A 19,073-nucleotide genomic window follows, 5' to 3' on the forward strand; every position below is an offset into this window, starting at 1 on the left:
TGGCACACTCGTACCTCAATTTGCACTGTAAAGGCATACTAGGGATGAGTACAATTCACTTGTACTTATTAGGCATTGTTGACACCTAATTTTGGCGCTCCATACTTAAAATTAGGACTTTTAGGATTTATGATCGTTAAGGTACATAACATGCAATTTTTTACTCACTTTTTATAATTTTTTAGGAAATTAATGATAATCATCATTTTTTTAGGATTTTTATCAATTTATTGTCATATTTTAATTTTAAATTATTTATTGATAATTATCCATAATTTCATGAATTTTAGGATTTTTAATAGCTTATTATCATTTTAATATTTTTGCACAGCCATCTACATACATACATAACATAATACTGCAATTCTTTCTTAAATACTATAATTTTAATTGTTTATAGTATAATCCATTTTTCTAGGATTATTTTATTATATTTGTTGTTTGCATTTTTATGTAATTATATATCTTCATTCATATTTTTGTATAATCTACAAATGTAAGTCGGTTCGATTATTTTTTATACACAAAGCAGCAAATCGATCAAATCAAGGTCTCGTCACGTTTTAAAAATTGACACTTGAAATAACAGGTTAGAATTTTCATCCTTTGGATAAAATATCTTTACCTAATGGTTAAAAAGATGAAAAGTCTATTGGTTATTAATTTTCGGATTATATAAAGTTCTAAGGAGACAAGAGGGGGAAACATTTTATATTTGGATAAATAAAGGGGTCATTTATTATCATATATAAAGGGGAGGGGGATGAATTTATTTTCTTAAAAACAATATACATAAAAATAACACACGACTACCCATATACACAATACACGTACATACACAAAAAATGGGCCTTCTTTCTCTTTTTCTCATCTCCCTTTCTCTCTCAAAGACTCCACCAACCAACCATATTCACTACCTCTCCGGTGGATCCCGCCACCACCACGCGACGCCCTTCACTCTTCCTCCATCTCTCTCTCTCCAACCCAAAACTACCCCCACTGCCATCACTGGCCAGTGCAAATTCCAACAAACAAGCCTGTTGCGCCATCCCTTTACCCTTTCCCCTCTTTCCCGCCACTGGCAAAGACCACCGACGAACTTTATATATATGTATGTATGCACACATATATTTCCAATTTATTTTGATAATTATCTATTTGTTACTAACATTTTATTTACAAATGCTTATACAAGTTATTGGGAATACTCATTGGGAGTGGCATTCAAAGAAGACTTTAGTTTTTATTTTTGTATTTTTTATACTTTTACAGTTGTACAAATATTAATTATAGTGAAATCTTTATTTTTGGGTGTTGGGCGGGATATTCTTTATTTATGCAATCCTCACCACGCGTTAGGCAATTTTAGGCTGTTAATATTTATATTAAAATTGATTTAGATATTTAATCAAATAATTCACACTTTTCATACTAAATTATTACGTTGTCTTTTCTTTAGTGTAGTTTTTCTTTATTCAACCGTATATTTTCTTTACATACAGATACGTATATACTTTTGTTTATATATACGACAACATACACATTGATTATTTCATTACATCTTTTATATTTATATTTTCAAACATTGATTTTTTCTTTTTTTTTTTCTCTTTTAATAAACCTAAGTCTGGCTGGGAACCACATTTGTGGATTCTAAAGGGTGTCTAATCCCTTTCCTTCGGAATAATTTGAACTCTTACCTAGAATTTAAATTAGTTTGCAAGTTGAAATAAAAGTCATACTTGTTAATAAATAAGTAGGTTTCCTATTTCTCCTTAAAAATTAGATGGCGACTTTGTACAAAATTAATTCTTTTTGAGTTCATAATGTCGTGCTAATTTTGACCTTTGGTAAAAATCGAGTATGACAGGTATCATAGAACGAATGAGCAAAGTAGAGAATAAGGTATATAAAATACACACTATGAACACGTAACCTACAACCAAAAAATATCTCAAATGGTAGTCCACATCGTCTCCACTAACATTTCTAAATATAAGCATATGTACCAAGTACAAGTATGAAAAAGAAACACCGAAAGATAGACATCAGATCAAGCATAAAAGTACAATACAAAGTGTACATAATGTATGCAATGTAATGCAAATAATAATAATAATGATGATAGTGTCATATGATCGAGGTTGTCGCACAACCTCCGTATGCACCTATTGAGCACTGCTCCCAGGATAGGACCCATGGAGGGTTCGCAACCCATATATAATCCAGTAAGCAATATCAATAGGGAAAAGGCATCATTTCTACCCCAAACTATACCCGAAAAGTCGAAGCCATACCTAAACTATACTAGTGACCTATTACACACCTAAACTATAAAAAAGTAAAACTATTTACACCCTGTCAGGCTACCACCACTTGCATGTGGTGTAGTGTTTTACACACACTGCCACATCAGCACCACGTCAGCAAAAAGTATCACTTTTTTATAGTTAAGGTGTGTAATAGGTCACTTATATAGTTTAGGTGTGGATTAGACTTTTCGACTATAGTTTGGGATGGAAACGATGACTTTTTCCCTAATATTTTTAGCCGTTTACTTTTGTTATTTAATAGGTTGGATGTGCCAAAAATAAGTGTAACACATGCGCCTTAGAAATGGGGTCGCGGGGAGGTAATAATATCACTTTTTTATAGTTAAGGTGTGTAATAGGTCACTAGTATAGTGTAGGTGTGGCTTAGACTTTTCGGGTATAGTTTAGCGTGGAAACGATGCCTTTTCCCATATCAATATAAATCCAATATCCATAACTTCTCTACTACACATGATCTTTGACAGAGGGTTTTTAAGATGTCACATTTCAATCAGAAAAACTAAAATTTCCACAGTGGTACCAATGCCTCATGAATGTATATATTATATGAGGATATAATGCTCACAACCAAACCAAAATAAGAATTTTAAATTCAACCAGTATACAAGAACGTGAGCTAGAATCTACTTAATAAGCCAACCATTCATAATGCAATATAATACATATATCATTAGAATGAGATATGCAAGAAATATGCCATTAATACCACATAAACCCCGAATTAGACATTTTTAATAGGAACAAAACAACCAGATATATATACACACAAGGTCAATAACATCATATAAGACCCCTACACGGGTCACACATAGCAAATAATATCCCAAACCACCAATAAAATAACATAGACCCCCACAGAGGCAAGTAATAGTAATAACACCATTTTTTTTAATTAATACTCATATCCATTGCATGCTTTTATGTCATTTTTAACTAACCAACCAAGTCGAAAGAAAGTTAAGCCATAAGCTACCTCTAATAATGAAATCCCAAACCATAATCCTTCAACATGAGTCTTTCCCTCTCGAACGGCCTCGAAACCAACTAAAACATATAAATATAGAACCTACGCATCAAAAAGAAGCCAACAATACATGTATTGCCTATTTTCAAGTTAGGGTCAAAATGAACCTCCAAAATAGATTTTTAAAAAAGAAGGATAAAATTAGAATTTTAGTTCATAAATACGTTACCCATGATAAAAGGAAGCCATAGAATAAAACCCAACTGAAAATCGATCAAAAATGAGGTTTAAATTTGAAAAAAAAAATTATTTTAGGCCTTTCAGGCCAAAATTCTCAAATTTCACTTTTGAAATCGTGTTTTTACGAGCTTTAGATGACAAGAATCGAAATAAAATAATTGAAATAGGGATTTGGAGCTTACCTATGCTTGAAATGGAAAAAACCACTCAAAACTCTAAAACTCGAAGTTTAGAGTCTTAAAAATTATGAAAAATGGAGAAAAAGGGGTATTTAAGGCTTCCCAGGTGCCGCTTAAGCGGACACTGGGTAGCTTGAGCGGTTATCGCTTTCGCGGCCAAGTGTTGCTTTTGTGGTATCCGTCAAGTTTGATCCTTCTGCTTAAGCAGATCGGCAGCTGGCAATCTGGTCGCTTAAGCACGGGGTGGCCTCTTAAGCAACCCAAGGGGCGCTTAAGCGAATGCACCAGCTGGGTGCACCAGCTGAAGACCTGAAGAATTTCAAGTCTCCATCGACCCCTCAAGATACGTCTAAACTATCGAGAATGTAAATGAACTATGCTACCCTATCAAATTTGACACGTCGGACTCAATGGAGACATCAAATTTTAGAATAGAGGTTGTTTTCATAAAATTAATCTCCGAGACCCCACTTCACATTTTCCCAAACTGAATGTCAAATAGGATATAAAAATCATAAAATCATACCAATCATACTGTCAACCCAAATTGACGTTCCAGATCAGCTGGCACAACCCATTTTGCCATCCGATGCACAAAATAATAAATGTTGACTAAAGTAAGCTATAAAGCCTTTTTAACTTTCAAAAATCACAAACTCGCACAAAACACACTATAATGCATTGAGAATTATGTTGATCATCCCCACACCTTAGAAACACCATGAATAAAGCATGAGAATAAATAAAATAGCCAAATCACATAAAGATAAATAATTCACAAAAATCAAGCCCTTACACTTCAATCAATAAGTCTATCTATTTTCTGTTTTTTAGTATTTTGGATTATAAATTGTGTTGGTTGAATTCTTTTAAGTTTTTGAAATGTAGAAAGAGAAAAGGGTGTGGGGACTTAAAGAAGTAGAAAGAAAATGTAGATTTTATAGAAGAAGAAAGGGAAATGGTGGGGCTCGGCAAAGAAAGGGGTAAGGCGGGGGTGTTGAAAGGGTGGTGGTGGGTCTTGAAGAAGAAAGAAATGGGGTGGGGCGGGTGGGGCGGGGTTCTTTTTCTCTTTTTTATTTTTTGATATAATAAAATAAATTAATGGGGTCATTTTTTAAAAATAATTTTTGACGTGGCAATGATGTGACGCTAATGTGACGTGTGTGTAATACACTCTCCATTGTGGGACTGGTGTAATATTTCTAAGGTTGTATTTATTCACTTATAAAAGATTTAGGTGGTAAATAATTATCCGTAAAATTTAAATGTTAAAGTAAATTATGTCGACAAACTTAGGAGGAATTTTATGTCTTTTCTTTATAATTATCAATAATACTTTTATTAGGATTAGCAAAATAAGCTAAATTCTCTCCTACAATTAATTCTACACTAATTTGCTTTTGATTTATTATAGAAGTCCTTTCTCCTTTTAATTTTATTCCAGATTGAAGCAGTCATAAATCTATTAGGTCGCTCCAAGTAAATAGGATTGAAAAAGGTCCTAAAATTGAGAAATCCTTATTTCCTTTAATTTCATTCCAAATTGAAGAAGTCTTAAATTTACAATATAACTAAAGTAAATATGTTTGAATAAGGTCCTATAAATTTGGTTTATAACAATAACTTCAATTTTGACGTCCAAAACATAAAAGAATATTGTGATGCAGTCATTACTGCACTTCAACTTTTTTTTTTTGGTATCTTCTATATATATATATATATATATATATATATATATATATATTATAAATTAAAGGATGAAGCACCAAAAGAAGCCGCGTGGCAACATAAGAATAAGTCATTTGACAATTTTAAGACAAAGTTAATAGAGTAATTATATTTTTGAATGAAAAAATAGAGAAATTTGAATTTAAAAATATTAAAAATAATAATTATAATAGTGATAGTAATATCTATATTTATTTTGCAATTATGTCACTTATCTAAATAATTTGTAATTCTCAAACCCACATTAATTCTATAGGTACGTATTTTAAAATTGTAAAAACAATATGTATATTTAAAATCTTTGTCACTTTGTAAAATAATTTTTTTTTACAGACAAACAAAAGAAAGAAAATAAAATAACAAAAAAGAAAATATAGGAAAAGGTGAAACACTAAGGATAATGAAGAGTAACAAATAGATTAAATATAAGATAAATATGTATTGTATTTGAAAAAATGGATAAAAAATATTAAAATTATTTTGTTTTATAAAATGAATATGATATTTGAATTTGAATAAATGAAAGTTGATTTGAAGTGAAATTCTATTGGTTTTTAATCTCTCCTATATATATTTCTATAATAATAAATAATGTTAAACTTCTCTTCTTCTTTTTGGTTCTTTTGATCATTATCTTTATTTGTTAATTAATATAGGTATCACATTCTTCATATTCTTTATGTTTTAGAAATATTTTTTATCTAAAATTTTTATTTTTATATACATATGGTGATCGTTTAATAGATATGTTTTCGTATTATCTCCAAACCTAAATTCAAGTAAGTAATATTTTTCATTCTGATTTTTTTCTTTGATTTTGCTAAAATAAATATACTTAATTATGTAAATCAAAACTATCTATTAAAATATTAGTCACATTAATATTTTTAAATGCTAAATTTTGTTAATATTTTGAATGTATATGTTATTTCATTAAAATCTTTTAAATTTATAAATAATATAATAAGAAAATATGAAACATAAAAGTTTTTTTGCAATTACATAATTTATTTTTACTCAGATAGATTTGGTTATAGATGGGGAGGGGAGGAGAAAGGAGGAGGGCTGGGGGAGGGAGGAAGGGGGGGGGGACTATCTAACAATCTAATATATTTAAATTATGAATAACTTAGAAAAATGATTTGAACTTTTTGTCCTTCATTAAAACACCCCTTTTAGATAAAACTGTCTTATCACTATTTTCGTTAATTTATTATTTAATTATTTTCATTATATTAAGTATACTCCCAAAATATATGGGACTCCTAAAATATATGGAAGGGGAATCAATTAATATTTTCCTTTATACAGATCAATTAAAAAAATACTCCTAAAATAGGATCGAAAAATACTCCTAAAATATGACTTTATTAAGAAAATACTTCTATAAATATTGAGATGCACGTTAAATTAGAGAAGAAACAGGTTTACTTATTGGAAAAATATGATTGATGCTCATCTAACTTGATTCGGTTGCATGTCTAAATTGGTGGATGCTTAGTTTTCTAACCCTCAACTTCTTTACTATTTTTGTCAACATAATAGAATCCAACGTGTGTCTGTGTGTCTGTGTGTGTGTGTATATATATATATATATATATATATATATATATATATATATATATATATATATATATCTTCTCTATTTTCATTCAAGTTATTCTTTAGTGTCAAAATTTTTGCTCAGATAACAATTATTTCATCAAAACTAAAGTTTTGTGGTCACTATTATATTATTTTGTTGTAGTTTCAGGTGGTAGATGAATGTCGATCGGATTTGAGAATTTTTTTTAGGTAAAGATTAGATTTAATTGTATTATTTCTATATCACTGTTTTGAGATTTTTTTTGTGTGTAAAGATAAAGTTTAGTTATAATTAAATTAGATTTTGATATCTCTATTATCGTATTATTTTGTTATAGTTTACAGGTGGTAGATGAATGTCGATCGACTTTGAGAATTTTTTGATAAAGGTTAGATTTAATTAAATAAATTCTCCAAAAGATGTTGAATTTAATTATTGTATTCATCTTTATTATTTAAACAAATATTCTATTTGTATAACGTTTGAACTCAATAAAGTGAGGTACAACCGCGAGGCGCATACACCTAAACTAGTATAATAAAAAAAATGAAACATAATTTTTTTTCCTTTTTACAATTACATAATTATTTTTTCTTACAAATTTGATTAGATGTGGAGAATTGGGTGAGGAAGGGGTGGGTGGGGTGGAGGTAGGGGGCTTTAAAACTTGATGTAGTAGGTGGAGGGGAGATATTAACAATCTAATATCTTTATATTGTTAATAATATAATTAAAAAAATATAAAATATAATTTTGTTATTATAATTATATAATTATTTTTCATACAGATTTGGTTAAAGGTGGAAGATTGCATGGGGATGGAGGCGTGGAGTAGGGGTATGTGGAGATGGAGTGGGTGGGGGTAGGGGTGGGAGGTGGAGGAAGGGAGATATTAACAATCTAATTTTTTAAAATTATGAATAATATAATAAAAAATACGAAACATAAATTTATTTTTACAATTACATAATTGTTTCTTTTAATAGATTTGGTTAGAGGTGTGGGATTGAGTAGGGAGAGGTGTGCAGAGGTGGATGCTTGGGTGGGGGGTGGGGGAGAGTTTTTATTTTTATTTATTAAAAATTGAGGAAGGAGGAGGGGTGTGGAGATGGAGGCAGGGTAGGGGTGGATTTTTTTTTTTGTACTTCATTCAGAAATGATATGATGGTTAATTTTTTTTTTTTAAAAAAAAGATAATATGATTTAATATACTCAAACGAGATATATCAATATAAAATGATTAGAACTAATTTTTAATATTATCCGTGCATCCCAAGGGTACGTATACTAATTTGAATTATATACAAATTGTAATGGTATGAATTATATACAAATTGTTTCTTTTAATAGATTTGGTTAGAGGTGTGGGATTGAGTGGGGAGGGGTGCGCGGAGGTGGATGCTTGGGGGTGGGGGAGATTTTTTATTTTTATTTTTTAAAAGTTGAGGGAGGAGGAGGGGTGTGGAGATAGAGGCAGGGTAGGGGTGGATATTTTTTTTTTTTTTGTATTTTATTGAGAAATGGTATGATGGTTAATTCTTTTTAAAAAAAGATAATATGATTTAATATACTCAAATGAGACATATCAATATAAAATGATTAGAACTAATTTTTAATATTATCCATATATCACACGGGTACGTATACTTCTTTGAATTGTATACAAATTGTAATGGTATGCATTTACAATTTCAATTCAAAGATACTGTAGATTCCAACTCAAGCTCTAAATTCATAAACAAAAGAGACCCGCCTATTTACAAATCTGAGTCTTAAGAGTAGGGATTTAAATTCCCACTAATGTGGTGCGGCATTAAAGAGATTCTTATGGTTACAAAATCTAATCTATCTATATATATTATTATATAAAGACATGAATATAAATATTTATTGATAAAAGTATTCATATCTCATGTTGGATAAAATTGTAGTCTCCACTAATACTTTAAATACCAAATACACTACTTAAAGTTGTAGAATTAGTTTTCACTATAATATTGTCTCAGAGTTTTATACATCAGGGGCGGAGCTACAGCCATCGAAAGATGGTCAGATGAACACCCTTCGTCGGAAATTTTTTTTGAACATATATATTAAATATAGATATTTATGGTTATATATATATTACTGAACACCTTTGACAAATTAAAGAAGCATAGCCTAATGGTTAAGGGTGTGCAAATGCGCAGCCCCAACTTGGGTTCGAATCTTGATAGGTGCGGTAGCATTTTTTTTCATTTTTATGAACACCCTTGCCCCAAACTCTACCTCTGCCACTTTATACAAAAGAAATACTTTTTTTTTGGCATACATCAAAACCTATGAAAACAAAAAAGGATCAAGAACTGACAGCTAAAGTCTAAAAGTCATGGACTAAAATGCTGAAGTCCAGGGGGAACCCGGATAGTGCTTGAGTAGACTAGATCCTTTCCCGACTTCTCGATAAATGTCATGTAATGTTCAACATAAAAAATACTGTAGCATTTTTTTTTCATATTTATGAACACCCTTGCCCCAAACTCTACCTCCGCCACTTTATACACAAGAAATACTTTTTTTTTTTTGGCATACATCAAAACCTATGAAAACAAAAAAAGATCAAGAACTGATAGCTAAAGTCTAAAAGTCATGGAGTAAAATGCTGAAGTCCAGGGGGAACCCAGATAGTGCTTGAGTAGACTAGATCCTTTCCCGACTTCTCGATAGATGTCATGTAATGTTCAACATAAAAAATACTTAGCCGCCTCATAGTAACTTTTTTTTTTTGAATTTTAAAAAAATCAAAAGTTTGGCATAGAACTGATTTTTCATAGCCACACTTTACATATTTATCATTTATATAGCTGTCAAATTCAATTCACAGCTGTTATATTTAGTTTTACTCAATAATTTATATTCATAAAAAAACATAAATATACTATATATTTAGTATCACAAAAAACACTCTCATCTTTTTCTTTTTCATTTATTTATATTTTTTTATTTTTCGTATTTTCTTCATTTTTCTTCTTCTTTTTCCTATTTTTATTTTTTTCATTTCTTTCTTTTTGTTTTCTCTTTTCTATCTCTAACTCCTATTTTTCTTTCTCCTTATCTTTTCTTCTTTGATTTTTTTTTGTACTTATATTTTTTATTCTATTTCATATTTTTTATATTTTTCAAAAATATGACTACTCGAGCACAAGTCATTGATGGTAACATAAATATCACAATTGTTTATCGTATTTATAGTCACACCATTATTTATATTTTGTATTCATTGATACAACTGTATTTGTATTTTAAAGTTTGCGATCGTATTTGTATTTTGTAGTTCGCATTTATATTTGTATTTCATAGTTCGCAGTTGTATTTGTATTTGTTAGTTTGAATCATTATTTGTATTTTATATAATTCACACTTATATTTTAAGGAACTGTTTTGTATTCGTATTTTATAATTAACTGCATATTATGTTGGATTATATTTGAATTGTGGTTTTATTGTGTTTGTATATTTATATTATATTTGGATTATATTTGTATTTGTATTCTATTTTCTTGTATGTCTTTTTATTTTTAAAAAATTATTTTGTATTTGTATTTATAAGTTAATTGCATATTGTGTTTAACCGTGACTATGTATAATTTATCATTTGTATTTGTATACAAATAAGAAAATGCATTAATTGGGTTTTCTTGATTTTAAAATATATAAATAGGTAATGTATCATTTGATACAAATGTACCATTTTGTATTTGTATGTCAAAATCATCATTCGTATTTGTAAATAAACAAATATCACTTGATACAAATACAATTACAAACAAATGAAATAAATGATTTTACAAATACAAATACAATACGTATTTATATATATTGTATTTGTATAAAAATTTAAAATGTATTTATTTGTATCAACAAATACAACTCGTATCAATAAATACAAAAAAGTATTCATAGAAAGAAAATCAATCGTTCTTTTTCAATAATTAAAAAATACAAATGATAGTTCGCGTTTGTATTTGTATTTTATAGTTCGCACTTGCATTTGGATGTTATAGTTCACATTTGTATTTGTATTTTATAGTTCACACTTATATTTGTATGTTATGGTTCACATTTTGCATTTGTATTTTATAGTTCGCACTTATATTTGTATGTTATAGTTCGCATTTATATTTGTATTTTATAGTTCGCACTTGTAGTTGTATATTGTAGATCACATTTGTATTTGTACTTTATAATTCTTACTTGTATTTATATTTGCTAGTTCGTGCAAATGAAAAGAAGGAGAAAAAAAAGAAAGAGTAATAGAGAATAAAGAAAAAAAAAAAGAAGGAGAAAAAATAAAAAGAAAAAAATAAAAAAAAATAATAAAAAGAAAAAAGAAAAAAAGTGAAAAGAAAAAAGAAAGACAAAACACACAAAAAAAAGGAAAATAAAAAATGAAAAAAAAAACTGAAAAAGGAAGAAAAAAAAAGGGGGTAATAGAAAATAGAGAAAAAATACAATAAAAAAAAAAGAAGGATAAAGAAGAAGGAGATAAAACTAAAAGGAAACAAAAAAAATTAAAAAAGGAAAAAAAAAAAAGGAAAAGGAAAAAAGAAAACAAAAAGAGAAAACCAAACAAAAAGGAAAAAAGAAAAAATGAAGAAAAAAACTGAAAAATAAAAAAATCAGAGTAATAGAAAATATAGAAAGAGTGAAAATACATGAGAGAGACTATAAATTGTAATTAAGAATAATTAATAGGCAAGACTCAAGAGGGGACTATGAATTTTAATTATTTAAAACATAAACTAAATAAAATAATTAGGAATCTATGTTTACTAAGTCATGTAGTCCCTTCTGTTTTCAACTCAAAACAATTTTAGTAGATATCTTTTACTTTCAACTCAAACAATTTTAGTAGTTATTTTTTTAAGCATTTAATTTTAACAGTAAAAATGTTAATATTGAATTTGTAATTAACTTATATTTTGTATTAGCCAACTCTATTCAAATTCTACTTGAAACTAAAGGTGCGTTCTTTTTTTCTTTTAAAAAAAAAAACTCGATTAAACTTTCTTGTTCTCTCTCTTTCTTTTTGAAAAAGTTAATGGATGAACATCTAATCACATTAAGTTGGATTAAATTGTCACGCTCTCTCTCTAAAAAAAAGGTATCACTACGAGAAGAACAACACAAGATAATAAATAACATTGAAAATCTAGAATTAGATATATATTACAGCACAGATAGGATAAATTATTATACAGAAATTTGTAACTCTGCAATTACTACAGGATAAAATAATTAATGAATATATCTTACGAAAAAAGTAAATTATTAAAAGATATTGAAACAAAATTTAAAAAATATCCACGCACTAATAAAAATAGATTCACTAGAAACCTACTAAATCTATTTTACCTATTAAATCCGCGCTCCGCGCACCCCCCTACAAATGGTATCAGAGCCCAACAGTTTAAAAAGTACGGAAGAGATATATGTTAGAGTTAGAATATATATGTTAGAATTATTTGTAGAGTTAGAATATATATGTTAGAATTATTTGAATTAAAATTAGATCTAGAGTTAAAAAATTTACCTACAAAATTACTAAATTAATTATGCGAAGACCATTTAAAAATAGAGAAGCTTTTAGAAAAATTAAAGAATCTTTAATTAGTAATTATACAGAATATATAAGTCTAAATAAAATAAAAGAAAATCCACAAAAATTAGCCTACTTAATTACATTAATATCTAGTATTGAATCAAAATTAATAACACATTTAAAATCCAGAAGAATGAAACACACACCACCTAATTATGATAAAATTAGATTTAGATATCCACCAAGATATTATAAATATAATTTAAAATGAATAAAGTACAACAATACAAAGAATTAAAACAAATTATCTCTGAAAAACGCAAAGAATTAAAAATAAGAATAAAAAGACTACATTATAATATATTTGCCGGAGTTAGTAAAAATTCAATAGATACACAAAAAGATAAAATATCAAAATTAGAATCACAAATAGATAGTTTAGAATATGTATATCAACATGACCTATTCACAATAAAATGAATAAAGAAGAATTTATAATAGATGAAAAAATATATGAAAACTACGAAGGATCAAAAATAAAAATAGTATTTTCTAATCTAGGACGAAGATATAAGAAAATAGGTGAACATTTATATCTAATGCTAGAAAAAGAAGAATTAAAATTAGAAGATAAATTGACAGCAATGGTAAGAATAGAAAAAAAAATGAAGAGATAGATAGGAAAAAGGAAATAGAAAAAATAAAACAACAAACTACGGAAGAAATACGAAAAATAGAAGAAACTAAAAATAGTAGGATTGTTGAATTAGAAAAAGAACTACAAATATTAAAAGAATTGTATGAACAAAGACAAAAAGAAAAAGAAGAAAAAGATAGAGAACAGAAATTACTGAACGAGATAAATCAATTTAAAGAAAAATTAGAAATAAAAAACGAAGAATTAGAAATAAATAATATAGATATTGAAGAGACAGATAATTATGAGTCCGAAGATACTGAAACATATACAGAAATATTAACAAATACAAAAAATCTAGAAATCAATGAAGAACAAAACGAAATTAATGAAGAAAACTTAGAAAATACCCACATAGAAATAAATACTCTTGATAAAAAAGAAAATGAAAATATAATATCTAAAACAACAGAAATAAGAAAACCTATATATTATAAGAATAAGTTTAAAAAATATAATGAATATGACAAATGGATACCAAAACAAATAATTAATAAAAATTATAACTTTTTAGATCTAGACTGTGTAATAGATACAGAAAAAATAATACAATTATGGATAGGATATATGATAAAACAATTATTAGATAATAATATAAATATAACAGATGCACCTGATTATATAGAAAAAACTCTAATAGGATCAGTAAAACTATGGTTTGCAAATTTAACTGAAAATAGCAAAAAAGTATTAAGAACTAATAAACCTATAGAAGGAACATCATCAACAACAACTAAACTAACACCTATAGAATTATTAAAAAAATATGAAACAGCTATAAAAGATGAATTTGGAAGTACGACAACAATCGAAGAAGAACAAAATGAAGAAAAAGATACAAATAGAAATTTAATGTTAAAATTAGCAATATGTAATATGTGTTATATAGATGAATATACTTGCGCATTTAAAGAATATTATTACAAAGGAGCATATAGTATAGAAGAAAGTAAAGAAATAAGAAAATTATAGTTTAATAAATTACCCGAGCCATTTAGTTCAAAAATAATAAAAAGTTGGGAAGAAGCAAAAATAGTAGATACGTTAGGAGCAAGAATAAAATATTTACAACAATGGTATAGAAACTTATGTGAAAAATATAGAGAAGAATTAAAAATGGAAAAAACATTAATAAGAAATTTAGCATGTTGCAAAAATAAAATAGCACCCCAATTTGGATGCGAAGAAAGATATTATAAGAAAAGAAAAAGGCATAAGAAATATAAAAAATATAAAAAATCAAAATATAAATATAAGAAACCAAGGAAAAGATATTATGTAAAAAATTATAAACATAAAAGACCATATAGAAAGAAGAAATCTATAAAAGAATGTACTTGTTATAATTGTGGAAAGTTAGGACATTTAGTTAGAGATTGTAAATTACCTAAAAATCCAAAAAATAAACAAATATCAGAAATAAGAATAGATAATACAGAATATATGCAGACAGATTATATAGATTATGAATTAGAAAGTGAAGATAGTATATATGAAATTTCAGAAAACAAAACAGATAATGAAATAGATAGCGAAATAGATGAATCAAATGACTGAAGAAGATATAAAAATAATAACAAAGGAAGAATATTTAAATGATGAAGGAACGGAACAAAAAATAATATTTGATAGTAACATATTTGATGAAATAAAAGGAAAAGAATTAGATTTAAGTGTAGAGAAAATGTTTAAAATACCAACAATAAAAAATATTTTTACTAGGAAAAAGGATGAATATTATGTAGTATGCCAAAAAGAACATGTAATAGACTGCAGATATGCAAAAGGAAAAGCTAGTATACCACTAGTAACAAAAAGAATAATTAATAAAGAAATAAATGATATAAAAAGTAAAGGAGATACAACAAAATATGTACACCTTGGAGGTACAGAGATATTAATAAAAGCATGTTTTAGAGAAGGAATAGATACACCAATAGAATTATATTTAGCAGATGATAGAATTATAAAACCTATAGAAAAAAGCATAATAACTGCCGTAAAAGGAAATCTAATATATCAAAAATTTAAATTTATAATAAGTGCAAATTATTCAGTAGTAGTAACAGATAGAAATATAGATAAATCACTAGTATTATATTGGAAAATATCAGGAATAGAATTAACCCCAGGAAGTAAAATATTTACAGCAAGATGTAAAAATCTATATGTATTAACAACAAAACATAAAATAATAGGGAAAAATAAGATTAACAAAATTATAATAGAAAGCCCATTCGAACAAATTGTAAAAACAATAGATTATAATGACTATACCTATAGAGACATAGATACAGAAGAAAATTTAGAAATAGTAAATGATAGAATAAGTACAACAAAAAGAATAGCTAATGAAAAACCAGAATCATCAAGCTCATAAAAAAGAACAAGTTATGAAACAAATTCAATAAGTAATTTAAACCAATATTACATAACAGGAAAAATAAATGAAAAAGAATATCTAATACTTTTAAATACAGGACAAGAAGAAAATTATATAGCAAAATATCTAGTAAAAAATGAAGAAATAAAAATCGACAATGATATATGCCCAGATCTACCAAGAAGTTTAATAAATAATAAAAATATAGCAGAAAAAGAAATAATAATAGGAGTTAGAAAAATAAAAATAGAAGTAAAGGAAGAAATGCAAAAAGCAGATATAATATTAGAAATAAAATGGTTAGAACAAGTAAAACCATATAACATAGAACATACACAATTAACCTTAACATATAACAAAGAAAAGTTATTCTTAAAAAGAGCCTTAACATGAAATGAAGATATATGTATTAATGAAGATAGTAGTAGAAGGATATTACAGTAGATATTATACGCCTATGATAGATACAGGAGCAGAAGCTAATTTATGCAGATATAATTGCTTACCAGAAAGCAAATGGGATAAATTAAAAACACCAATAATAGTTAAAGGATTTAATAATGAAGGAAGCTTAATTACTTATAAAGCTAGGAATGTAAAAATACAAGTATGGGATAAGATATTAACAATAGAAGAAATTTATAATTACGAATTAACATCAAAAGATATACTTTTAGGAATGCCATTCTTAGATAAATTATACCCACATATAATAACCAAAACAGACTGGTGGTTTACAACACCATGTAAACAAAAAGTAAGAGCAAAAAGAGTTAATAATAAAATAAGAAAGAAAACTGACTGGATAAAAGGAAGTGAAAAAATTACACAAAAGTTAGAAAATATAAAAAATACTGAAGATACAATAGAACTAACAGTATTTTTGATAAATAAAACAGAAATAACTATATTTTCAATAAATAAAATAGAAATAATTCAGAAAAAATTAGAACAATTATATAGTGAAGATCCATTAAAAAGATGGAAAAAACATAAAACTACTATAAAAATTGAATTAATAGATAAAAATAGCATAATAACACAAAAACCATTAACATATAATTTTGATGATTTAAAAGAATTTAAAATGCACATAGATGAATTATTAGAAAAACAATATATACAAAAAAGTAATAGTAAACATAATAGTCTAGCATTTATAGTAAATAAACATAGTGAACAAAAAAGAGGAAAAAGTAGGATGGTTATTGACTATAGAAATTTAAATGCAAAAACTATAACATATAATTATCCAATACCAAATAAGATATTAAAAATAAGACAAATCCAAGGATATAATTATTTTAGCAAATTTGATTGTAAATCAGGATTTTACCACCTAAAACTAGAAGAAGAATCTAAAGAATTAACCGCATTTACGGTACCACAAGGATTTTATGAATGGAACGTGTTACCATTTGGATATAAAAATGCACCAGGTAGATACCAACATTTTATGGATAATTATTTCAAACAATTATCTAATTGTATAGTGTACATAGATGATATATTATTATATACAAAAACCAAAAAAGAACATTTAAAATTATTAGAACAGTTTACAGATATAATAGAAAAATCGGGAATAAGTCTAAGTAAAAAGAAAGCTGAAATTATGAAAAATCAGATAGAATTTTTAGGAATACAAATAGATAAAAGTGGAGTAAAAATGCAACAACATATAGTACAAAAAATAATAAATTCGAAAGAAGAATTAGATACAAAAAAGAAATTACAATCATTTTTAGGACTAGTAAACCAAGTAAGAGAATATATTCCAAAATTAGCAGAAACTTTAAAACCACTACAGAAAAAATTAAAAAAGGATATAGAATATAACTATGATGAAAAAGAAAAAAAAAAGTTCAAAAAATAAAATTACTTTGTAGAGAATTACCAAAATTACAATTTCCAGATGAAAATAAAAAATTTATATATATAGTAGAAGCAGATGCTAGTGAATATAGTTACGGAGGAGTACTTAAATATCGATATGAAGAAGAAAAAATAGAACACCATTGTAGATACTACTCAGGTACGTTCAACGAAACAATGGGAAATAAATAGGAAAGAATTATGTTCATTATATAAATGTTTATTAGCATTTGAGCCATATATTGTATATAACAAATTTATTGTACGAACAGATAATACACAGGTACGCTGGTGGTTAACAAAGAAAATACAAAATTCAGTTACAACAAAAGAGATTCGGAGACTAGTTTTAAATATATTAAATTTCACATTTACAATTGAAGTGATCAGTACTAACAAAAATGTTATTGCAGATTATATATCAAGACAAAGCTACACAGACTGAAATAGTAGAGGAAGATACTCTAGAAAAAATACTTAACACCCTAACTACGCTTTCAATGAAAGTGGACAGTATGGGTAATGAGATAGAAAAGCTAAAGACTAATGAAGATAAACTGAAGTCTATAGCTACAAATCAGCTAACTCAGCAGTGTGCAGAGCTATGTCGATCGGAAGACATTAAAAATCCAGAGCTAAAAGGAGACGTTGGGACACTCCATAAAACCCATAACATTTATCAATCTACTTCTGCAGGTACAAGCAAAGGAGTTAATAGACCAAGATACCAGAATGTAAATATGAATAAAATATTTGAAAAACCATTTACACCAAAAACACAAAAAGACCATTTATTCATACCCCCACAAGTTAACACATACCGAGATAGCCTAAACCAAGACAAAAAAGTATACAACTACACCGCCCAGAAATACATAGAAAATATATACAGAGTACAAACCTTTCTAAACCACAACCCCAGAGCTACAAATATCAAAGAACCAAATACCAACTATATAACCCAAAAATTACAAGGATATAATAAACTAATTGCACTACCCAAAACTAACCCAAGCCTAGTTAAAACCTGTTTTGACTATGGACTACTAAACACTATATATACTCAAGACGGAGAAGAGCTAACAGCTATGGAAGAATTATACAAGATATTCACTACCTACAAAAGAATAACAAAAGGAAATTTATTTTATATAAAGTGTTATACTGCACCAGCAGAGATATTATATGATGAAATAAAACCAGTTATACAAGTTGTAAAGATAGGATTAACAAGAGATATGATTATACCAGAAGATATTTCGCAGCAACCGGAGATACCCAGAATTGAGATACCAGATTTTTATGCAAATAAACGACTTATTGGACTAGCTACGATCATTCAAGAATTAGCAAATAACTATACTAACGGAAACCCAATATGGAGCTACTATTCGAGAGATCATCAAATGATTTACTCAAATTCAAAAGAGCTATGACAAGCAGATATGGAAGACGTAAGACAATGGATAATGACGCTACTCAACCCAGAAAAACAATCTACCGCAAGA

The sequence above is a fragment of the Capsicum annuum genome, chromosome 5 (assembly GCF_002878395.1).
Source record: "Capsicum annuum cultivar UCD-10X-F1 chromosome 5, UCD10Xv1.1, whole genome shotgun sequence".
Taxonomy (NCBI): Eukaryota; Viridiplantae; Streptophyta; class Magnoliopsida; order Solanales; family Solanaceae; genus Capsicum; species Capsicum annuum.